We start from the raw sequence: 27242 nt of genomic DNA, 5'->3' as shown, positions 1-27242 counted from the left end.
AAGAGCTAGAACTAGAGCTGAGGTGAGTCGAGTTTTCAATTCCTGAAAACTCTTCTCGTATGAATCTGACCACTAAAAATTGACCTTCTTCTAATTTAATCTAACATAGGAGATTTAATAGAAGAAAATCCCTCAATAAAACATCTATAATAGCCATCCAAACCCAAGAAACTCCTGATATCAGATGGAGAAATAAAGTGACGCCAGTTTCTTATTGCTAAAGTGACTTTCTAAAATATCATAATCAGGCAATTCCTGTTTACCCGCCAGGCTATGATGGTTTTTTCCACTAGGGTAGAGATTGAGAAGGGATCTGCTAGAATTTTGGGCCTGATCCCACAGTTAAATTCTATATAAAGAGTAATAAAAGACAAGGAAGCTCCTAGATATAGCAAAGCATAAACATGCAAATAAAAGATCTGTAACATACCAGTAAATACATCAGGAGAACTTTCTTGATCTTGTTGAGTCTGAAGAGCATAGAGACTATTTGGGCATTGCCCACTAGTAGCACTGAAAGTGGCACCCTGCTGATTTGGGTGACTGGAGTGAGCTGAAGAGTGATTTTGTTGACCCTGAGGACCTGGCTACAGACAGTCTCTAACACTATGAACCCGCTTTCCATAACCAAAAAAAATGCCACTACCTACTCTACACACACCCTTATGGTTCTTACCACAAGTATGGAAAAGAGGATAGGTGTGGGCACTACTAACACGGAGCTGGGTCTTAGATCCTTGCGCTCTATCTTTGTTACCCTCTCTAAACTTAGGAACTGGAGCACTGGCTGTAGAGGGAGATGAAACTGATGACTTAGTATGAAACTAAGAATGGTTTCCTCATTTTGATTTAGGCTGACCAAAGTTGAAACTACCTATCTTCACTCTCTTATTCTGCTTTTCCCTCTGCTTAATTTTTTGTTCTTCTATATGCTGAGCATGGGCCATAAGTCTAGCTAAGGTCATGTCACTATTCAGCATAGCAGATCTGTACTCATCAACCACGCTGGTGTTTACCCCTGAAGCAAACTTACTCATCTTGAATCTATTGTCTGCAACCACAGGAGGGGCATACCTGGCTAATTGAGTAAACTTAAAAAAATGCTCTTTCACTATCATATTTCCCTAACTGAGGTTGATGAACTCTAACATCTTTGCTTCTCGAAGCTCGTGGGGAAAGAATCTTTCTAAGAATGCAGTGACAAACTCCTCCTACTTAGGAGCTGCATCATCTGATCTTTTAGACTACCACTATTTGAACAATGCATGAGCCACATCCTGCACCTAGTATGTAGCAATCTTAGCTCTCTCAATAGTAGTCAGCCCTATGGCATCTATCACCTTTTGAACCTGATTTAAGAATTATTAAGGGTCTTCATGTAACTTAGACCTGAGGAAGGTTGGAGGATTCATTCAGGTGAAGTCCCAAATTCTAGATGCGGCTGAGTTGGCCACTAGGTTGGACTGAAAGATAGCTGGTCGCTCATTATGGGCAGCTACTGACTGAGCAAGACTGGTAAATACGCTTCTAAACTCCGCATGAGAAACATGATTGCCCAAAAGTTCTTCTGGTAGAGGGGCAGACTGATTTCTGCTTCTTCTATTAGGAGGCATGTTCTGTAGAAAAAAGGGAGAAATGAATTATACTAAGAGACTGACTTGTTATTATACTCACAAGCATGACATGATTACTGAAAGAAGGGAAACTGTTCTTAATCATCTCATATCCTCTTGCACATAAATGTGGTGCGCAAGAGATGTACACCCTATGTGCAGAGTTGGTAGAAATGTCTATTTTGGTTATAGAAATCTAGGCCACAGAGTCAAAGACTGCCCCCAGTCAGGTTATCAGAGTTATCTCTGCTCCTTATCTCAGTTCAGTCACCCAAATCAGTAGGGTGCCACCTCTAGTGCTACAAGTGGGAAACACCCTAATAGACTCTATGCTTTCTAGTCTCGAAAAGATTAGGAAAATTCTCCTAATGTGGTTACTGGTACGTTACAAATCTTTTATGTGTATGTTTACGCTTTTCTAGATCTAGGTTTTTCTTATCTTTTGTTACTCCCTATATATTGTAGTTGATTTTGGAGTTAGTCCTAAAATTCTAGCAGAGCCCTTTTTAGTCTCTACCCTAGTAGGTAAAACCATCATAGCCCGGTAGGTATACAGGAACTACCCGGTTATGATATTTCAGAAAGTCACTTCAGTAGATCTAGTCAAATTAGAGATGACTGATTTAGATATCATTTAAGACATGGATTGGCTTTATTCCTGCTATGCCACAGTCGACTGTAGAAATAGGATAGTCCAGTTTTAGTTCCCAAATGAACCCATCCTTGAGTAGAAGGGTAGTGTATCCACTTTCAGGGATCATCTTATTTTCTACCTTCGGGCAAGGAAAATGATATCGAAGGGATGTGTCTATCATCTTTTGCATGTTAAGGATTCTAGTTCTGCAACTTCTAGTCTTGAATCCGCTCCAACTGTGAATGAATATTCAGATATCTTTCCCAAAGATCTTCTAAGAATTCCTTCCAAAAGGGAAATAGATTCGACATTGATCTTCTTCCAGATACTCAGCCTATCTCTTTTCTGCCATACAGAATGGCACCAGAAAAACTCAGAGAATTGAAAGAATAGTTGAAGGACTTCCTAGATAAGGGATTCGTCAGGTCCATTATTTCACCATGGGGTACACTGGTATTATTCATGCGTAAGAAGGACAATTCTCTCAGAATATGCATACACTACCATCAACTTAATAAGTTCATGGTCAAGAACAAGTATCCTCTTCCCAAAATTAATGACTTATTTGATCAACTTTTGGGTGCTAGTTATTTCTCTAAGATAGACCTCATATCTGGCTATCATCAGCTCAGAGTCAGAGAATGTGAAATTTCCAAAACAGCTTTCCGTACTCAGTATGGTCATTTTGAATTCCAAGTCATGTAATTTGGTCTTACCAATGCCCCAGCATTTTTCATGGACTTGACAAACCGCATGTTTAAATAGTACTTGGACATGTTCATCATAGTCTTCATAGATGATATTCTGGTCTATTCCTGTAGTGCACAAGATCATGCAGACCATCTCAGAACAGTACTTCAGACTCTCAGAGATCATCATCTATTCGCCAAATTCAGTAAGTGCAAATTTTGGCTAAGGCCAGTAGTATTCCTTGGTCATATCATTTCGGGTGATGGCATTAGAGTAGATTCTCAAAAGACCAAAATGGTAAAAAACTGAACCAGACCTGTCTCTCTATCAGATATCACAAGTTTCTTGGGTTTGGATAGCTATTATAGATCGTTTATTGAGGTATTTTCTTCTATTGCATCCCTTATGTCCATATATACTCAAAAGAAAATCAAGTTTCAGTGGTTAGATCCTTGCGAGAAGAGTTTTCAGGAGTTGAAGACTCGACTCACCTCTGCTCTAATTTTAGCTTTTCCAGATGGTCCAGATGGGTTTGTAGTGTATTGTGATGCATCCAGAGTGGGTTTATATTATGTCCTCATGCATCATTGTAAGGTCATAGCCTATGTCTCCAGACAGCTTGAACCTCTTGAGAAAAATTATCCTACTCATGATCTTGAGTTAGCAGCCGTAGTCTTTGCGTTGAAAATTTTAAGGTATTATCTCTATGGAGTTCGTGTAGATGTCTTCATATATCATAAGAGTCTTCAGTATGTTTTTTCTTAAAAAGATCTCAATCTTCATCAGAGAAAGTGGTTAGAGCTCTTGAAAGATTATGACATGAGTGTCCTCTATCATACGGGTAAGGCCAATATAGTGGCTGATGCTCTTAGTAGACTGTCTATGGGTAGTTTTGCTCGTGTGGATGACATTAAGAAGAAGTTAGCTCAGGAAGTACATCAGCTTGCCAGACTAGGCATTCGCTTAGTCGATACAAATTAGGGTGATATGTGGGTTCAGAGTAGTTCAGAATCATCTCCAGTTTTTGAGGTGAAAGAAAAGCAAGAAAAGGATCCCAGCCTTGTCAAGTTGAAAGGGTTAGTTCAGGATCAGAAAGTCGAGGTTTTATCCCAAGGAGGAGATGGTGTTTTTTGTTGTCAGGGTCGTCTCTGTGTTCCAGGTGTAGATTACTTAAGGCAGTGAATTATAACAGAAGCGCATGGTGCGCGCTACTCTATTCATCCAGGGGCAGTAAAGATATACCACGACTTGCAGAAAGTCTATTGGTGGAGTGGGATGAAGAGAGATATTACAGATTTTTTAGATAAGTTATCTATATTTCAGCAGGTTAAGATAGAGCATCATAAGCCTAGTGGTCCTATGCAAGAATTCATTATTCCTACTTGGAAGTGGGAAGAAGTGAACATGGACTTCATGATGGGTTTGCCTTGAACTCATCATCAGCATGATTCAGTTTGGGTCATTGTAATAGGATGACCAAATAAGCCCATTTCCTTTCAGTTAATACTGCTTATTCAGCTGAGGATTATGTCAGACTCTACATTAGAGAGTTGGCTAGATTACATGGTGTTCCTCTATCTATTATCTTAGACAGAGGTACCCAATTCACCTCTCACTTCTGGAAAGTATTCTAAAAGGGTCTTGGTACCCAAGTTCATCTCAGTACATCCTTTAATCCTCAGATAGATGGTCAATAAGAAATCACCATTAAGACATTAGAAGATATTCTACGGGCATGTGCAATTTATTTCAATGGTAGTTGGGATGATCACTTGACTTTGATTGAGTTTGCATACAATAACAACTATTATTCCAGCATTCGGATGGCTCCATTTAAAGTTCTCTATGGTAGGAGATATAGATCTCTGATCATTTGGTTCGAAGTTAGTGAGGCCTTAATCATAGGGCCTGACTTAGTATTCAATGCCTTACAAAAAGTCCAATTGATTAGAGAAAGATTCTAGGTTACTCATAGCCAACAGAAGTCTTATGAAGAAGTTCGTAGAACAGATCTCGAGTTCGAGATTAGTGACTATGTCTATCTAAATATCTCTCCCTTAAAGGGAGTGAAGTGGTTTGGCAAGAAAAGGAAACTCAATCCCTGATATGTCGGTCCCTTCAAGATTCTCAGTAGATTTGGCAAGGTAGCATATGAGATCGAATTGCCTTTAGATCTAGCCTTAGTTCACCCAGTCTTTTATGTTTCTTTGCTCAAGAATTTCATAGGTGACCCAACAGTTGTAGTCCCTATTCAAAGCATTGATGTTCAAAATAGTCTCTCTTATGATGAGATTCCAATCGAAATCCTAGACTATTAGACTATAGACTGAGGAACAAAAAAGTCCCTCCAGTTACAGTTCTTCGACAAAATCAGTGTGTTGAGGGAGCTACTTGGGAAGCAGAAGTATACATGCATACCAAGTATCTAGATCTCTTCTCTGCCAACTCAAATCAAGCTCAAGGTAATAGGCCTCCTTAAGCTTACTTAATTTTATGTTCAGTGTTCATCACTATAGTACCCCGATCATTTCTTAAGCCTAAATCCGTCTTTTGAGTAAATATGGATTACCTCCAAAGTTATTGTTGATTATATTCTATCATGTGGATAATTGGATAAGCTTTCCATCGACATAAGATTCACCCGAATCGGACACCCGGTGAGGGAGTTAGAGCTATTTTATAATACCCCGAGACTCTAAGCAATAGTGCACTAATGAATCAATCTCCTAAGAAATAAATTATAGTGCTTTGTTTTTTTTCTAATGAAGGGTGATGTGAATTAAGGCCTTAAAGATATCCTAGCGATTAGGTAAATCAAAACATTCCTTACTGATTGAATTCTTGGGAAGGATTTTCCAATATCCAACTTCAAATGATCATATCTATCGTTATACTATGAATCATTGACCTATAACCTACCAAAAGATAGATAATTTAACTATCTTTCCAATAATACTAATTTCATTAAAATCCAATATCGAAATAAAGAGTTATGCTTATTTTACTCCAGCGTATCAGCCTAGAAACTCCATGACGACCTTTTGGGATGACATGTCACAAACCTGACGGCTCATCACAAAATGTCGTCACATTAAAGAAGAAAGTCACAAATCAAACCTTTTGTGATGGCTTGTCACAAGTTTGACAGCTTGTAACAAAATTTTGTCAACCTTAAGTCGAAAATCATAAAATCCACCCTTTTTTGTGATAACAATTCGTGACAGCCTATCGTGGGCCTGATGGCTTGTCACAGATGTCGTCAACTATTTTTTTCCAACAATTAAGGGATGTTTTTGTAAGGGTATTTTGGTCATTTCTACCTATTTTGGTCCTTTATATATATATATATCCAAGTAGAGAAGAGAAGTTCATTTTCTCTCATTTCTCTTCCAAGAAAGATCTAAAACTAGGGTTTCTTCCAAAATCATAAATCAAATATTCTACAAGAAAATTCAAGAATCTTCTAAAGATTTCACCAAGATGTTCAAGAATCAAGTTCTCCAAGTCAAAGGCATCAAGAACTTTGCTCAAAAGTGTGAAGAAGAGTTTCCAATCAAGATTGCTCATCTTAAAATCATACTCCAAGGTATGTGGGGTTTGAACAAGAACACTTCTTTCGTTCTTATGCCTAAACACTTCTTTCGTTCTTGTTCCTAAAGATTTAATTTCTACTATTGAAACTCATGATTTTGCAAAGTGGGTTTGCACCCAAATTACTTTATTAATGATTTATGATATTTGAGCTATTCAAGATTGATACACATGACTATTTCATCATTTTATTTCTTAAATTGAGAACTTATGCTATAAGTTGAATATTGTTATTATGAGTTGATGATTTCTAAATTATTTGGATAAGAGTCATGATTTAAGCTTTTCTGTGAGAAGTTTGATTATTGAATATATATATTGGTATTCTAGCTTGAGAGTCAAGAATGAGTTCTATGATGTTTTCTTGAAGTTTTTGATACATGATTATTTTACAATTTTCAAATTATGACTTGATATTTAATATTGTGAATTTCATGTTTCTACCATGAGTTGGTATTTGAAGTGCTTCCAAGAGATGTGTCAATCTTTAAGCTTTTTTATGACAAATTAGATTATTGAGTATATTGATTCATCAGATTGGGTTGTTACAATGAGTCTTGATATTTCCTCAAAGTTAATGATGTTGCCATAATTTAATTAATCGATACATTTTGATATTAGAAAAGATTGATTTCATTTTAGTCGAGTTAGGAATCCACAAATTGATTATGATTTGATAAATGAGAAAGAGATTTGATTCGGTCTTGATGATAAACCCTTGTGATTTTTGTATTGGATTTCCTAATGCGTTCTGAGCTTGTGTCTGGGAGTAGTATTTAACATCGAGTGGAAAATATGATATTTCCCCCAAAACTACGTGTCACCATTGGATTGATATTGATAATTGTGGGCCAGAGGCCGAGTATGAGATTGTGATCACTAAATTTAGGTTATACTCCCTGGAAAGAGTACGACGCTTCCACCAATGTGGGGTTCTCTCCTTAGGAGGGCAAAATGTTGGACTCCATATAGCTCACATGGTTTATGTCTGTTATAAGAACCTCCCAAGTCCATAAGAGTTCAAGTTTCATGAGTTACCGAGTCACTCTAAGTCATGAGTTAAAGAGTTTGAGTTGCGTGTAATGATTTATGAGATATATAATGCTTGCATTACTATTGATGATTTACAAGGAATATATTTCAGTTAATTTAAGCAAAGAAAGTCGTCATTGTCAGCATGCATGATTTTCATAATCACTTATGATATTATTTATAATGTTGCATTGCACCCCCACATACTCAGTACATTTCTTAAAGTACTGACCCCCATATATTTCTATGTGCTACAGTATCTTATAATGTAGGTACAAATTGTAGCGCAGATACCGCATTCAGTCAGTCTACCGCTCCCAATCAGCAGGTGATGAGTCCTTTTGATTCGAGGGCTTGAGTTGGTTATACAGTTCGAGAAGTACTGTATTTTATTATTTTAGTCATATTGATCTTAGATAGTTGGGAGTCATGACCTAGCTATCTAATGTTAGTACCAGTACAGGCTTCATAGATAGTCAGTAAAAGTTGCTGTATTCAGTTTCAGTTTCGTTTGGTAAAAATAGAGTTGTAATCTTGTAAAGTTCATTTTTATATTGATCAAGTTCAGAGAAGTTCTATGTTTTTGCTGATTTTATATAGATTTAAGCATTTTATCCAGTTGCTTATGAGTTATGCCAGTAGGAGGGTTAGCTTGGGGTCACTTGTGCCCATAAGCACCATGTGACATCCCGGGACCTAATTTCGAGGCGTTATAATCACAAACTTGGTATCAAGTACCATTTCATATTTAGTCATTCATTTATCTATCAGTTTAGTTATATAATTATGCACCAGACATGCATTCTCATTGTGAGAAACTTAGTTCCTAAGAACACTCAATCATCCATTCATGAATTAGTTACGCATGCATCAGGTATGCATGTACAGTATGATATATTCAGTTATCAGTCATGTCAGTCATGAGATCATATTTTAGTTATTTATGTTAAGTATGTATGTCAGTTTATGCTCTTCCCCTCGCTCTTAGTTTCATTAGAGGATGAATGTTCTCAAAGGGGGGATATTGTAATACCCCTTACTTTTTCCTAGCTTGAAATCGTCTACAAAATGTTAGGAGCTTTCTTTGTAAGATGAATACACATTTGTACATGTGGTACGATTATGATTTTCAATTTTTGTCATGTGGGAAATTCAATAAGCTTTCCATCGATATAAAATTATCCTAAATCCGATAACCAGGTAAAAAGTTATGACTATTTCAAATTCCCTTCGTAAAACAGCGCCATATTGATCAATGGCACGCCGCGCCACAAGCTAAAATGGCAATTTTCCTTTTCTAGTGTCTCAGCGCGATTTTCTCTGCATTACGCCAAAGTTTCAGGTTGCAGAAGAAGGGACAATGTGATGGCTCTGTGTCGCGCCATCCCTCAGTTTCCCAATTGTCAAATTCCAGTGACATGGAGCGATAGCGCCGTATTGTGCCACGGGTCCAATTCGGAAAATTTTTACTGAAGTTACAAGACACGTCCAGGATTAAAAGGGACAATTTTCCACCCCTATTTAATCCCCTTAACATATGATTCAGCCACTTTTCACCCAAAATACACTCTCTTCTCTCAAAAACTTCTCAAGAATAACCTAGGGTTTTTCATAGAAGATTCAAAATCAAGAATTTCCTCCATCAATCTTCGTGCATTTATGAACCAAGGTATTCATAGTGTTCATTCATGGACTCTTTTCATCCATGAAGCCCAAGATTCCCTTTTCTAAATTCAAGTTTATGGATTTTCTTATGAATTTCACGATTGGGCTACTCTTGTTCATGTGGATAATGAGAAATTGAATTCTACTCCATGTTAGGTGATAAATTATATGTGGGTTAAATTGTTAAGAATCCAACTTCTTTTCCATGAAAAACTTTTTCCTCATACCAAACATGAAAAACTTTTTCCTCATACCAAACACACCCTAAGTGGTTCTCCTAGCTTAGACGTGCCCCGTAAGAAATCACTTATTCTTAGAAAACAAAAGGAACACATTTATTAACTTGCCCGTAATAAATGCTCCCTCTATTCAAATTTACTTGTTACTATTTTTCTAAGTTTATTTTTACTTTTATTTATCATTTTTGACAAGTTGATGTGCTATAGAAATATAACACTTTCTACGCTTAAAACAAGAAAAATATACAAATTTCTGAGGCCTTTTTGTTAGATATGATTTGTTTTTGGTTTTTTTTGAAGGAAATCATATTTTGGATGATAAGTTCGTGAAAATAGTGAACTATGGTGCTTTTGGCAACTTTTGGATCGATTATGGATGATGAGGACGTTTTTCATCTTGATAGTGATCAAAGCATATTTGAGAATCGAAGAAGAGCTGAAAAACTAACTCCTGGTACCTACTAAGTTGACCCACGGATCAAAGAAAGGACCTACGGACCGCAGGTACACAAAGCGAGTGCCAAAAAGCCAAAATCTGAGAACTAACTTACATGAGTTGATCCATCTGAACCTGTGGTCTGCACCTATGCCCTGTTCAAGACCACAGGTACCACCTGCACCCTGTGCCAGACTGCAGGTACCACCTCCGCATTGTGCCAGATTGTACGTATAGAGAGCAGGTGGCCACTAACCCTATTTTCTCCTATTGTGTTTGGTCTTTATTTTTAGGATTTTCTCTTGTACTATAAATACCCCTTATGTACTTTTTAGTAGGAATTACACATTCTTTACACTCAGAAATATATTTTGATTCCAAGATTCATCTTTGATATTGGGATTCTTTTGTATTAACTTCAGTTGATTAATCAAGTTTTGATTTTGGGTTTTTTATTCATCTTATCATTGTAATTTCATCCAAGCTTTAAATCATGAATGTTATTGATTTATTCACAAGAATAAATGGCTAAAAACCCACAGCTAGGGTTGTCCAAACCTTGGCTGATTGAAGACGTAGGGAAGGTGCAATTGTTGAATTAAACCAATATCCATGGAATGCATTGCATTATCTTCATTATAGTAGTTTTCTTAACAGTTGCAAATGTTAGGATCCCGCCTAGATATTGCTATTCACTCTAAAATAGGAGTAGTGAGTAGGAAATGATAATGACAATAGTAATTTGAAGTTAATTATCAATCCATTATGCACAATGGAATATCATGAATGACTATTATCGTTGATCTAATAACTAGAGACTCAAAAGGTAATAATTAACTGGGATCAAGATAAGGGTTAGTAATGCAATATCTTGAGACTCAAAAGGTAAAAGGTAAAATCCTTCAACTCGTCCAAAAGACTGTAGAAGGAACATAACTTATCGATTCTCCATGTAAGGTATTGGGTTGTTTCAACATAGAGCAATAAACCTACAAAGTTGTGAAGCCATGGGGACACAATCCTAGTGTTCACCTATTACTGATTTCAACCAAAGTTGATATTGTTTCTTGCTTGAGATTACTACAAACAAATCCTCTCATTTACTTCTTAGTACTGCCTATAGACTATAACTGCTGATAATTGCAATTCCACGTGTTCCCTTGGGATTTGACCCCAACCTTATTTAGGTTACTATATCTTGACAGTGACCACACCATCATCTAAAATAAAGTATTGCTTGGGCGTCATCAAGAAATTGGCACCGTTGTTGGGGAATACAGTGTTGATTTATGGATTGAAGTCATTGTAGTTTTTAGGTTTTTCTTTTTTGGTTTCCTTGGTTGGTCATACATCAGTGTATTCCTAATACACGGAGTAGAGTCAATCCCTTACTCCCACCTATCTTAGTGAAAATCCTATAATCATATAGTAGGATGTCAGAGCCAAAGATAGACAATCTCCCTGAATATAGAGTTTGGGATGGTACTGACAAACAGATTGGTGAGAAGTTAGCTTAAACAGAGTTAGCTGAGCAGAGACAGATCGTAGACCACCGAGAATCACTCGATAGAGATCAAAATAAATACAGAGGATGCCGACCTCAAGTGATCCCAGCATATTAGTATGTTCATCCATATATTAATGATGTGAAAGATTTGGGATATGATGAGCCGACTAATACAAAAGCTATTATCACTCGTGCTTTATACCCTAATGTCAAGTTTAATATCTCTGGTGCTATGATTTAAATCTTGTACTTGAAGGGATTATTTTTGGGATTACTAACAGATGATGCAAACATACACCTCGAATTTTATTGAGATATGCACTTCATATACCATATTGAGGGTAGATCAGGAGGCACTGAGACTGAGGTTATTCCTCTTTTCACTTATTGGGGAAGCATTATTATGGCTTGGGTAACTACCAAAAATATCTATCAGTGTATGAAAGGAGCTACATAGACAATTCTTGAATAGGTTCTTTCCTCCATCATTGGTATTATAGCTCAAGGATGAGATTTCTAATTTCAAGTAGCTGCAGTCAGAATCAATGTATGAGGCATGGTTCCGATTCAAAAAGAGGCTTAGTATCTTATCCAACCACTGGGTATCAGGGACAAGCTTGTTGGAAATATTCTATAGAGCCCTGACTACCAGTTCCAGAGTAATGGTACACACTACTTCCAGAGGATCCTTTATGAGATTATGATAGGAGATAACTTTAGGTATTACGGATCAAATCGTATTAACTAAATGAGGGTGGAAAATTAGGAGGTTGAGAGAGGTTTTGATATGTATGCCACTAGAACTTGTTGTGTACAGAGAGTAGATAAGGACATTATAGCTCAGGATATTTCATTATTATGGAAAAAAATTTGTGAGTTGTTCAAATAATTTACAACCTTACATTCTTCTTAAGTGTGTTAATTTTAGATATCTGAGGAGGCAAAGTATGTGGATCATCAGTTGATGGGTTTCTGAGCCCAAAGACAAGAGAATCAATGTTAGAACTATTCTGATAAGAGAGATAAGTACATTTCACCTGACAGACAAAAAGCGGAGTCGAGAATTAAAGATATATTAACCATGTTAATAAAGGGTCAGGAGAACTAAGAGGCTTGCCCCAAAGAACTTAAAGCTAAAATTTCATGATTATCCCAAAAGGTTTTGTCACATAAAACTACTATTAAGCAATTGGAGCAGCAGTATTGGCAAATCTCTATCATTTTGGCTGAGAATAGTCAAAAGCATTATCTGGTGAAAATGTGCATAATTCTCCTACACTTTTTCATTATATGGATATTGGTACTAATGATGACTCCTCACCTGACGAGAACTATGTTCCCACTACTGATGAGCCAAAAAAGTATTGGTCATTCATGACAAGCCACTTGAGATAGAGTTTGAGAAGATGATATGTACTAAAGATAATTTCGATAGTGATTATGATAATGACTGGATTGGAGAAGAGCTCCAAAACATAGTTAATTAATTCATCTCAAGTTTTCACATAATTTCAGTTGAATAGAAAAGGGATCCAGGCGTAGTGACCATCCCATATTTTATTGGGCCCTATGAGATTCCTATGTAATTTGGGAGCTAGAATAACTGTTATGCCACTGGTAATATGCAAGGTGTTGGAATTTGGAGAACTCAAGACTATATTTGCAAAGCTGTTGATGGTTGACACATTTGTAAAGGATCTAGTGGATATTGTACATAACATGGAGATAAAAGTTGCATTATTCATCTATCTGGTAGATTTCATGATTTTAGATTGTAAAATGGATTCCCATTCTCCGATCATATTGGGTACACCCTTCCTAGCTACTGGCAGAGTGTTAATTGACATGGACTTAGAATAGACCACTTTAAAGTTGAACAATAAGCAAATTGTGTTAAATTTATGCATAGTAGTACAACAGTCAAATGACATAAGAGTTATGGCATTGATAGGTACAGTGGATGATGACATAATCACAGTTGATATACCTATTGAGAAAAGATTAGCGTTAGAAGCATTAACCTCGATAATTATAAACTTTGAGAGTGATGGAATAGCTGAATATGATGAGTTGACGAGTGCACTACATGGCACAGGCTCTTACAAGTCTGCCCCTAAGAAGCTCGATCTTAACTTGAAGAATAAAACCACACCTCCTGTAAGACCATCGATTGAAGAACCACTGGTATTGGAATTGAAGGTCTTCCCTTCTCACTTGCAGTATGCATTCTTTAGGGCGAATAATACCTTACTAGTAATAATTGCGGTAGATTTGGTAGGAGCATTGGTGGAGGATTTGATATTAGTAGTGCGGAAGATTTAGCAGGAGCACAGATGGAGTCTTTGATATCACTATAACAAAAGTTCCAGAAAGCTATTGCATGGATCATTATCGACATTGTAGGGATCCCACCAGGTATAGACGCATATAAAAATAGCTTGAGCCAGACAATATTCCCAATATTGAGCATCAGAGATGACTGAACTCTCCTATGTAAGAAGTGGTGAAAAAGGAGATAATTAAGTGGTTAGATGCTGGGGTGGTCCTTTCTATTACAAATAGCAAGTGGGTTAGCTCAGGTCAATGCATGCCAAAGAAAGGGGGAATCACAGTGGTTGCAAATAAAAATAATGATTTAGTACTAATGAGGCCAGTGACAGATGGAGAGTGTGCATAGATTACAAAAAGCTGAACAAGTGGACACAAAAGGACCATTTCCCACTATTGTTCATGGATAAGATACTGGAAATACTCACAGGAATGGGTTGGTAATATTTTCTTGATGGGTACCCAAGATACAATCAAATCATGATTACTCTCAAAGATCAAGAAAAGACTACTTTTACTTTCCCCTATAGGACCTTTGCATTCAAGAGAATGTCTTTTGGACTTTGCAATGAACCAACCACTTTTCAGAGCTGTATGATGTCCATATTCTTTGATACGGTGGAATATGTGATTGAGGTATTCATGGAAGACTTTTCAATGGTGGGAGATTCTTTCAATAATTGTTTAGCCCATCTGGCCCGTGAACTATAAAGATATAAAGAGTGTAATTTGGTGCCAAATTAGGAAAAAAATAACTTCATGGTGAGAGAAGGTATAATGCTAGGCCATAAGATCTCCAAACATGCATTAAGGTGGACACAAAGATAGAGGTGATTGAGAAATTGCCACTGCCAATATTAGTTAAAGGTATACAAAGCTTTTTGGGTCACGTTAGTTTCTATGGAAGATTCACCAAGGACTTCTTTAAAATTGAAAATCCCTTATGCAAACTTTTAGAGAAGGAGGTGAAAATTGTGTTTGATGATGAGTGTCTCAAGGATTTCAAAAGAATAAAGGAGTGGTTGATTTTGACACCTATTATTGCGTCACCTGATTTTTCTACACCTTTTGAGGTGATGTGTGATGCGAGCGGAGTGGCCTTGGGTGTTGTACTAGGCCAAAGAAGAGAGGGGATCTTGCATCCCATGTATTATGCCAACAAAGCTCTAAACCTTGCACAAAAAAATTATATTGTTATAAGCAGGAGCAACTTGCAATAGTTTTTGCGTTTGAGATATTTTGGTCCTACTTGATTGGGACCAAGGTGATATTTCACACTAACCATGAATCATTGAGGTACTTAATGTTAAATAAAGATGCCAAACCATGATTTATTCTTTGGGTACTTTTACTGTAAGAGTTTGATTTTGAAGTCAAGGACCGAAAAGGGAAATAGAATCAAGTCACGGACCAATTATCCATACCTGAAGTGGAGACAATCCAAAAACTATGGGATGTTCTTGAGATATATGATTATTTTCCATATGAGCATGTGTTAGCAGGATGTTATAATTTGATTCCTTAGTTTACTGATTTTGCCAACTACTTGTCAAGTGATCTCATTCAAAAAGATTTATCCTTCCAGCATCGATGGAGATTTATGCATGAGGTAAGGAAATTCTTTTAGGATGAGACATATCTGTTAAATATTTATGAAATGGAGTAATTCAAAGATGTATACCAGAAGTGGAGATGATGAGCATTCTAGAGGCTTGTCGTTCATCACTAGTTGGGGGTGATCATAGTGGGACATGGACAACCCATAAGATTCTACAATGTGGGTTTTATTGTCCTACAATATACAAGGATGGTCATGATTTTACACAGGCCTATGACCAATGTCATGATCAAGGTAATATTTCCTGATGCCATGAACTCCCATGATACCTATCTTGGAGTTGGAGCTATTTGATGTGTGGGGAATTGCTTTGATGGGTATATTTGTTAGCTCCTATGGCATAAGGTACATTCTGGTAGCGGTTTACTATGTATCCAAATGGGTGAAGGCAGTTGCACTTCCAAACAACGAAGGCGGAAGTGTCACTATTTTTCTACTTAGAAACATCTTTTCCAGATTTGGCACCCCGCATGCAATTATTAGTGATGGTGGTTCTCACTTCTAAAATTGGTTGTTCAAGGCCCTGATTGATAAGTATGGTGTGAGGGATAAAGTGGAAACACCTTATAATCCATAGAATAACGATCAAATGGAAGTCTCCAACAGAGAAATAAAGTCCATCTTGTCAAAATCTGTGAATGACAATCGAACTGACAGGCCTACCAAATAGCTTTTAAGACCCCCACAGGTACCTCTCTATATTAGCTAGTGTATGGAAAAACATTCCACTTACTAGTCAAGCTTGAGCATAAATAACTATGGGTATTGAAAAGGATGAATTTTGAATAACGTGATGTAGCGAACTTGAGGATGGGCAAAGTAAATGAGTTGGACGAATTCCAACTTCGTGCTTATGAGAGCTCTGCCATATACAAAGAGATAATGAAGTTTTACCATGATAAAGAGATCAAGAAGAGAATGTTCAAACCCTGTGATTTGGTCTTGCTATACAATTCAAGACTACGCTTATTTTCTCTAGCAAGTTGAAATCAAGATGGACCGGACCATTCACTGTGGTTAAGGCATTACCATATGGTGATATTGAGGTAAAAAGTAATGCTAATGTCCCCTTTAAATTGAATAGAAATCATGTTAAAAACTATATAGGAAACCTGGAAGAAGTTAGAGTTTGTGCTGAGATGGACCTTAGCGAAGTCTGAGTAGCCAAGGGAGCCAAGTTGTGTAGTGAAAATAATCAGGAACTTCTTGGGAGGCAACCCAAAGTATTGTGTTGTTTGTATTTGTATTTCATGACTGGCATCAGATCTTTGCACCTACGGTGCCATAGGTATGTTCTAACTCTCTCATTTTGGTTTGATGCATTGGGGACAATGCATGAGTTTCAGTTGGAATAGGCCTACTTGTGAGTCTTGATGTCCTGTTAGGGTTTTTGTTACCTCAACTCTTTTTTTCTAGTATATCCGATATATTTAGGTGTATTGTGTTTGTTTAGTGATATTTTATGTAATTAGAAGATTTTGCGTATTTAGGGCAGTAGTGATATTTTGATTGATTTTTGATATCCTTCTAAAAAAATCTACTTTAGAACTGTATTAATGTATATATAAGTGAACTTTGTGGATGTTGTTATGGAATTAGTATTAGGGACATGATAACTATATGCTGGCAATTACATGAACTAGATAAGTAGTAGTTAGTCATATTGACTCTGTCTTATATGTGTGTGAGACACTACCTAGTTCCCTTTGTATGTCGAATTAAGAACCTACCTAGTTAGTCTTGCCTAGGTTGAAGGATAGTCGATTAGGAAAGGATCGTAGGCCATTTTTAATTTTAGTCCACTTTTAGTCTAAATGACCTTTCATGTGTGAATGATATCCCTTGATCCCTACTTTAAGCCTTGTAAACCTATTATTTTCACCATTCACCTTCCCATTTCTATTAGAATTTACCTATTTTAGCCCAGGTCCTCCTTTGAAATTGTACACCTCAACATAGGCAAAATGCCTAAGTTGAGGTGGACTATCATAGGGGCGTGTAGTGTAAAATAAGTATGAAGAAGGGTAAAATAAGAGAAAAAGTTAGTAAGCGTGGGTGTGGTAGAAAAAAAAAGAAAAAAATAGTGAAAAAAAGAAAGAGAAAAAAATAAAAGACCACACCTAACCTGAATGTGCATAAAAGAATAAAGGGGAGAAAAATGAGTGCAATAAAAGATGAAATTGGCTAGTGAGTCCCCAAGGTAAGTGTAGTGCCAAGGAGGCTTAGTCACTTTAAGTGTCCATATATATCATATCAGCCCCCAAGCCTACATTACAAATCAAGAAAATTCCTATAGTGATCCTGACTTGACTATCTGAATGCTAAGGTAAGGAAAATCAGGGCAAGCCTATGGTATTTGACATACATTGACTGAAACTTCTTTATTGAGTGTGAGTGTATCTTGACCGTACTTGAATTAACGCACATGATTTCATATGAGTGAGTAGGACATCTTTGTTGTGGGAGCGCTTAAGTCATGTTGCTAGCTATTTGCTTGTTCAGATAGTGTAATTTGTATATATGAGTGGTTGTCTATTGCTAATAAAATTGTCATATCTTGATTCCATTGTGTCACACTATTCATATTCATACATAGTTGGTTTTTGAAAATTAAGAATAGAGAGGGATGTTGTGATTTGAACTTAATGTGATGACTGATTGCCTTGAACAACTTAGATTCTCACAGTTAAGCATTATTTTTATTTTGTTGTGTTTTTGTTGCTTGAGGACATGCAAACATTCTAAGTTAAGAGTGTTGATATGCTATAGAAATATAGCACTTTCGATGCTTAAAAAAAGGAAAATATGCAAGTTTCTAAGGCATTTTTGTTAGATATGATCTATTTTGGGTATGTTTTACAGGAAACTATGTTTTGGATGATACATTCATTAAAATGGTGAAATAAGGTATTTTTAGCCACTTTTGGATTGATTATGGATGATCGGGATGTTTTCCGGCTTGATCATGATCAAAGCATGTTCGATAATCAAAGAAGAGCTGAAAAACTGAATCTCGACACCTACTAAGTTGACCCACAGACCGTAGGAAGGACTTGTAAACCGCAAGAAGGACTTGCGGACTGCAGGTACACAAAGCGGGTACCAGAAAGCCAAAATCCCGAGAGTTGACTTGTAGTAGTTAATCCATTCACAACTTGCGATCTGCACCTGCGCCCTATTACATACCATAGGTACCACCTCCGCCTTGCTAGATTAGAGGTACCACCTGCACCTTTCCAAACCGTAGGTACAGAGAGCAGGTGGCCACCGACCCTATTTTCTCCTATTCATTCTGGATTTATTTTTAGGGTTTTGTAATACTATAAATACTCCTTATGTACTTTTTAGTAGGAGTTACACAATTTTGGTACTCAGAGACATATTTGATTCCAAAATCCATCTTTGATCTTGGCATTCTCTTGTATTAACTTTAGTTAATTAATCAAGTTATAGTTTTGGGTTTTTATTCATCTTATCATTATGATTTCATCCAAGTTTTCAATCATGATGTTATTGATTTCTTCACAAGTATGAGCGATTGAAAACCCATAGCTAAGGTTGTGCAAACCCTGGATGATTGATGACGTAGGGGAAGTGCAATTGTTGAATTAAACCAATACCTATGGCATGCATTGCATTATCTTTATTATTATAGTTGTCTTAGCGGTTGTAAACATTAGGATCCCGCTTAGATATTTCTACGCACTCCAAAAGAGGTGTAGTGACTAGGAAAATATAATGACAATAGTAATTTGAAGTTAATTGTTGATTCATTGCGCACAACGGAATATACTGAATGACCATTAACTTTCATCTAATAAATAGAGACCCAAAAGGTAGTAGTTAACTGGGATCACGATAAGAGTTAGTAATGCGACATCCTAAGACTCAAAAGTTAAAGGGTGAAATCCTTTTACTTGTCCAAAAGACTATAGAAGGTACATAACTTATCAATTCTGCATGCAAGGTATTGGGTTGGTTCAAGATAGCACGATAACCCTACAGAGTTGAGAAGCCAATGGGATGCAATCCTAGTTTTCACCTATAATTGACTTCAACCAAAGTTAATATTGTTACTAGCTCGAGATTACTACAAACAAATCCCTCCCATTTACTTTCCAGTACTACCAGTAGACTACAACTACTGATAACTGCAATTCCACATGTTCCCTTGGGATTCTACCCCAACCTTAGTTGGGTTACTATATCTTGACAACGACTGTACCATCATCTAAAAGGAGATGCTTCTTGGACGTCATCACAAATCAAGAAAAGACAAATTAAATTTTCCATGTTTTACCCTTAGCAATAATTACTTATTCTCCAAATTATTTTTCAATACATATTAATAAACATCAATTAATATGGGTAATATAGGTTGGGGATTCTATCCCCGGCTCTGGCGAAAGGAGCAAACTTTGTGGCCAGTTCCCTACCGCTTAGTGCACTGACAGAGGAATGGAGGATTAGGCTCACGGCTGCCGGCTATGGGGATACCTTGGGAAACTAAAAAAAATCATTATTTTCTTAAAAGATGTGTCAAGTGAAAATGTGACAATTAAATCCAAACAGATGGAGTACTTAGCTTAGAGATTTTGTAAAATTTTTCTTATTTAAAGAAGAGTAAAATTGGAAGAACATAATTAATATCTTCTTGTTTATCTAAAACACCACTTATTTTGAAAAAAAAAATAACAAGACTAAACAACCACTTATGTATGAATGAAAAAACTATTTAATTGGAAAAAATCAAGAGATGGGGGAAAAAATTTAAAAAACGTTTCTGGCCTAATAAAAGTGTCATAACACATCTCTAATATCTAATAACTGTATATAATTACATAGAAAGCGTAGTTAAAAAAATTATGTCATAAAACTTCTTAGAAATTGCATAAAATACCAAAAGAAAATAATAGGAAGCAAAATATAAGAATATGAAGATTTTAATAGGATATAAGACAAATATAGATAAGAAAAAGAAAATCTAAATAGAAGAATTGCTTCACTCAGTCGAAGATGATGAAATATATATATCGGGCTTATAATCTTTTCCCTCCCTTCCATTTATGAAGTTACTATTGTAATGTTATTAGTATAACCTTTGTTCTTGTTTATATGATAGAAAAATCTACCCACCATGATTTTTTTCCTTTTAATTTCAAATTTTCAAGCATAAAGTACCAAACAATTTAAAATGAAGAACATAAAGGGAAAATAGAGAAGGAAAATCATTTTTATTGGCAAATTAAATATCCCAAGAGCATACAACAACAACAATTTCATGATCCAATTTCCCGGATCATAATAATATCTACTATAATCCACCAATAGGTAAGCCAATCCATAGACAGAAACATCTAATAACGTCCTATCAAAACAAACAAAAGGAAATAGCAAAATAAATATAATAACAAGATTATTACATATAAAACAATCTCAAAACCTGATGAAATTAGTATAAGAGCTTATAATACATTCAGATTACAAAGTGAGATACAGAAAAAATATAAGTACAAGCCATCTCCTAATGCAACATCGCGATCAATCTAATCCATAAGAGGGAGAGTATCAATACTCTGAACACCAGGAGCTCACCCTAAATATTCGATCCATAGATGCTTCGCATGATGCATGCAACAATAGGGAGAACTTGTACTATTATCTACAGGCTGCAGAAGTGTAGTACAAGTATCAAACATGTGGTACTCAGTAGGCATCGACCGACTGAGGTCCAAAGATAATGCAAGCATAAATAACATGTAAAGTAGGATTATAAAGTATAGACAGTCATCCAAGGAACTAAACATAAATAAGATAGTAGGGAAATAAGGATAAACTATCCAATAATCATAGTAATTAGAATCTAAAGGGTCAAGTTGTATATCACTACAGAAAAGAAGTGAACGAAAGTTAAATAATAGTATACAAGGTCTGGAATGCATAAACAACATGAATAAACAAGGATGAGAGGGATATATAATGACACCATATATATATATATATATATATACACATACATACATACATATATATGGGCTAACTCAAGAGAATACCTTAAGGAATCGGCCTAACATCTCAAGGCATTATAACCAAGTAGGGAAGCTAGTGCTGGCATAAATAGGGTCCGAATCATAATGTCTAACCATGAGATAACTATCACGATCCTAACCAGGGCCTGGTCATGACATGTATCTTAAGTACAGGTGAACCGGAGATTACCCTAGCACCTAACCAAACCAAAGACAACATTCCCCAATGTTGGCTGAATATCAAACATAATAAGATAGCATATAACAGGCTTAAGGAAATTCAAAATAGGTCTATAACCGAAAACCATCGATCAGCCAAAACATTCGACCAACACCATCCAAGTCCATAGTAATCAAGAAGATCCTTCTAACATAAGAACCACAAATAAGTCTTGGTCGGATCATGTCCGTGACTTCGATAAATAACAATGAAAATGAAAATGATAATGTTAATGATAATGAAACTCTCAACTCTAGTCTAAGATAAGAACTGATGAAATGCCTAAGTCTTCCAAAGTATGGAAGCTCACCACTTCACCACAATGAATCGATGATCCGAGCCGATCCACCTAACTCTGCACAAAAAAAATAGTGGTAGCTTCGGTGCCTGCATCGCATGGGTATACAATATTCAGAGACGGTTAGTGGGGTGAACACTGGCATGTAACTCAGCGATAAGGATAACATAATGCCATGATCAAAAGTTTCAAATCATTAAAATCCATTGCACAAAATCAGATGCAGATACATATGTATATATCATATGTAAGGATAGGGAACAAGTCTTAACATGTATTTTAAAACATTAGACTGGGTCGAGTAGCTCAACCTTTATAACATAATAAGGTACCCACAGGCTATATGAGCCCAACTCTTCCCCAGTCGGTAGGGCCCCAGTGAGTATGGCCACATAAACTAGAGGGTATATATATGCACTATGGAGGACTCAAGCCTCCCTGCATATCCTGGTGACACGAGCACCAAATCATGTAATAAGATGCGGGGGCCTCAAACCTCCTAATTATATGATAATAATATTAAGGGGACTCAAACCTCCCTAGTCATTTTGACTTCCGTGCCGGCGACTGCGATTTTCAATATCGGTCACTTGGACCTCCATTTTCATGACTTAGCTACGTAACCCTCTTTTAATCCCAATTTAAAACAATTATCTCACATTACCATTCATTGAACCATGTTTCAAATTAAGGCATACATTGTTGGTATCGTCATACCAACTACACTTGCAAGGTAATAACAATATGCCAAAATGAATACATCACTTGGGGGAATTCACAACCCCTTCAATTATGCAATAGCTTGTGAAATAAAAGAACCCACCACGTTCAATTCAAAACCAATATGCAATAGTTCAAGAATAATTCTAATTCCCATGTTTCTCATAATTAAAACCAATTTCATAATATGGGGTTGGGGTCATAACCTCTTTAAAAGTCACAAGTTTGGAGAAAATCACAATTTCCTAGTTCATTCACCATACCCATGCACCCACAAGTTCAAAACCATGCTTAAAGCATGAACAATCATCTGTAAACAATGGGAAAATAGTATTAAACAACAAGCATTCAAAAACCTCAACACTTCTTTCAAAACCAATATCTATATCTCATGAATAATACTTTAATACATACACTTTTAAAAAAATTAACAATGAGGGAAGAGTAACATGGCTGAAATACAAAGTTTCAGGAAAGAATTCAACCCTTGAGCCCTTGGATGACCTACTTATTAAAAACCCTAAGTATGGCTACTTGAGAGAATTTAAGAGAGATTTGGAAGTGTTTGAGTAAGTTAACAATTCTAGGATCAAGACCTAGCCTTGGAAGCCATCCATTCAAGCATTACCAGCCCTTTTTATTAATTTTTATCAAACTTTGGAGTTCGTAATAGGGTTTTAGGTTGTGGGTTACAATTGGGGTAGAGGAGAAATATCCAAAATGCCCTTAATAAAAAGACTGGAAATTATCGCAAGTTAGTACGGGTCACTATAAGACACGTATAGAGTCATTACTACTCATAACAATGAGTAGTATTCAAGACAGTACCATCAAGGCCCCATACTAGTTTGGCTATGATTCACCACTGACTTGTAACTACAATTAATGACTTGTAACCACTTCAGGATAACATATTAGACACCTATGATTGGGACATAATGACTCATCATGAGTCTTTATGACTCGTTGCCTCAGGTCGTAATAAAGACTGTGTCTTGGGCTAAACCTACTAGACACCTTATGACTTGGTCCTTATGACCCATAAGAAGTCTTGATGACTAGTTGAGAGCCACTCGTACTTAGAGAAAAATGCTAAGCCACTTATTCTAATTAAGTTACGATCGAGTCCCTACGACCCATTAAAGCTCACTACAACTCATCTGGGGAGTTGTAGTCAGGATAGTAAGGATAAAAAATTTTAGAAAAATTCAAGGACCAAAAACTCAAGGCATTACATACTCCCCCTTTAGGATCATTCATCCTCAAATGACAGGACAAGGTATTTATTAGCACTAGTTCCCTCCACATACAACTACTCTTACCCTTAACAAAGAAAAAAAACAAAGGTCCTAAGTAAATCACCATTTCCTTTACAAAAGTCAGAAAACAAAGATGTTAAGGAATACATATTCCTCAAGCACGATTATTCGAAATGGGAAACAAGAACGGATACTTGGACTTTATGTCCTCCTCAATTTCCTAAGTAGCTTCCATGACCTTTTGGTTCCTGCAAAGAACCTTTATCAAAGCCACATCTTTTGTCTGCAATAGGTGAACTTGTCGATCCCAAAATCTCAATTGGGACCTCCTCGTAGGACAAGGAATCCAAAATACCCACCTCCTTTAGAGAAACAATTGTCGAAGGATCAACCACACACCTTCTTAATATCAAAACATGAAACACTGAATGAACGAAGCTTAAACTAGGAAGAAACTCTAATTCATATGTAACATTACAAGCCCCCTTTACAACTAAGTACGAACCAACATAACGGGGACTGATCTTCTCTTTCTTACCAAACCACATCACTCTCTTCTGGGAGACACCTTCAAGAATACCCAATCACCCATACTAAACTCCATATCCTTTCTTCTTACATCTGCATGGGACTTTTGGAAACTTTTAGTAGCCTTAAGTCTATCCCAAATAACCTTCACTTTCTCCATGGCTTGGTGAACCAAATCAGGACCAAATAACTTATTTTCACCGACCTCAAACCTCCCATTATGAAACCTACACCTCCTACCATATAAGGACTTAAACAGAGCCATACTAATCCTAGAGTGGCAAATATTGTTGTAGACAAATGCTATGAGAGGCAAGGGGTCAACCCAACTACCACCAAGATAAAATACACAAGCCAGAAGCATATTTTCTATGACCTGAATTATCCTTTCTACTTCCCCATCTATCTGCAGATGGAAAGCACTACTAAGGGTCACCTTAGTCCCCAAACCTCATTGAAACAACCTCCAAAAGTGAGATAAAAACTGAGTTCCCAGATCAGATAAGATAGAGACTGTAGTACCTTGCAACTTTTCAATCTCCTCAATGAACAACTTGGCATAGTCATCTGAAGAGAAATTAGTCCACACTAGCAAGAAGTGACCAGACTTAGTCATCCTATCCATAATGACCCAAATTGAATAAAATTATTAGCAAGACCGTGGAAGACCTGTAAAAAAATCCATATTAATTATTTCCCATTTCCATATCGGCATCTTAATCTCTTGTGTCAACCCACCAGGCCTTAAGTACTCTACCTTCACTTGCTGATACACCATGTACTTAGCATCAGCAACCACATTAGCTTACCTGGTGATAGTAAAGACTCATGTCATAAACCGTGAGCCACTGAAGCATTCTTCTTTGCCAGAGACTTATCTCCTTCTAAAGAACACGTATTGTAGTCTCTTATGACCATAATAAATATCAACATAGACACAATACAAATAATATTCTAAATCTTTAATGTAAACACCGCCGCTAACAATTCCAAATCTTCAGCTGGATGATTCTTCTCATTAACCTTCAACTGCCTAGAAGCATAAGAAACCACCTTGCCATGTTGAATCAACACACAACCCAATCCCACCTGGGATGCATCACAATAGATAATAAAACCTTTAGGTACCTCAAGTAGAGTCAAGATTGGAGTCAAAGCCAACTTATCTTTTAACTTCTTGAAACTACCCTAACAAGAATCAGACTAACAAAACTTCACCTTTTTGTAGGTCAACTTAGTCAAAGGGGTCAATGGAAGAGAAACTCTCCACAAACCTTCTATAATAGATAGCTAAACCCAAGAAGCTCCAAATATCGGATGAAGTTGTATATCCAGGTCACTTTTTAATCACCACAACCTTCTGTATATCTACCATGATCCCTTCACAAGAAACAACATGACCTAGATGGATCACAACATTCAACCAGAACTAGCACTTAGAAAATTTTGCATACAACTATTGCTCTTTAAAGGTCAGCAATACAAGGTGGGGGTGATTGTTATGATCTGCCTCGCCCTTCAAATACACCAAAATATCATCAATAAAGATAATCATGAATAAATAAAAGAACTAATAGAACAAATAATTCATAAGATCCATAAATGCGGCTGGTGCATTGGCAAACCAAAGGACATCACCAAAAACTCAAAATGACCATACCGAGTTTGAAAAGTATTCTTAGGGCTACCTCCCTAATCTTCAACTGATGATAACCCAATAGAAGATCAATCTTAGAAAAAAACTTAGCACCCTAAAGTTGATTATAAAGATCACTAATCCTCAAAAGGGGATATGTATTCTTCATGGTCACCTTAGTCAATTGGTGGTAATCGATACATATCTGAAGGGACCCATCCTTCTTATGGATGAAAAAACAAAGATCACCCCACGGAGACACACTAGGGTGGATAAAAACTTTGTCAAGAAGATCTTTCAACTACTCCTTGAGTTCATTCAACTCAGCCAAAGCCATATCGTAAGGAGAGTAGAAATGGAATGAGTGTCGAGAAAAGAATCAATCCTAAAATCAATTTCCCTATCGGGAGAAACACCAGGAAGATCATCAAGAAATACCTCAAGAAATTCATAGGCCATGGGGACAGTTTGCAAAGAAGGACCTTAGGATCTCGAATCCTTGATATGTACTAAGTGATAGAGGCACCCTTTAGAAACTAATTTTTGGGCTCTTAGAAATAAAAAAAAACCTTTCCTTAGGTAGTAGGAACTACCTTCCCACTCAATTATCGGCTCATTTAGGAAATGGAAGCTAACCCCTCGGGTCCGACAATCAAGATACGCATAGCACGAATACAACCAATCTATTCCCAAAATCATATCAAAGTCTAACATGTCCAAGTCTATCAGATGTACCAAGGTTTCTCTACCATAGACTGACATCACACAACCCATATAAACCCTTCTATCCATAATAGAGTCACCCATTGGCGTGGACACAGAAAAAAGATTCAAAATGCACTTAGGATCAAAACTAAAATGGACAACCACATGAGGGGTCATATAAGAGAGGGTAGACATATGATCAAGCAGATAATATACATCATGAGAGAAGAGTTAGGGAATACTAGTAATAATATCTAGGAAATCCTTAGAATATTTGCGAGTGGGAAGAGCATGCAGACGGTTATGACCATTGCTAGAGCTAGAAATAGAATTAGCACCCTTTGGTGTAGTAGCAGATAAAGTAGTAACATAAATCTTATTTGCCTCATATGTAAACTTAGAAGGATAATACCTCTGCATAAGGCCAATCTAACCACATCTAAATCACTTATTCCTCCTCTCTTCACAAATACCACGGTGCACCTAACCACAAA

This window comes from Capsicum annuum, chromosome 12 (assembly GCF_002878395.1).
Source record: "Capsicum annuum cultivar UCD-10X-F1 chromosome 12, UCD10Xv1.1, whole genome shotgun sequence".
NCBI lineage: Eukaryota > Viridiplantae > Streptophyta > Magnoliopsida > Solanales > Solanaceae > Capsicum > Capsicum annuum.
The sequence above is the reverse complement of the archived record's forward strand: the minus strand, read 5'-3'. Positions refer to the sequence as shown.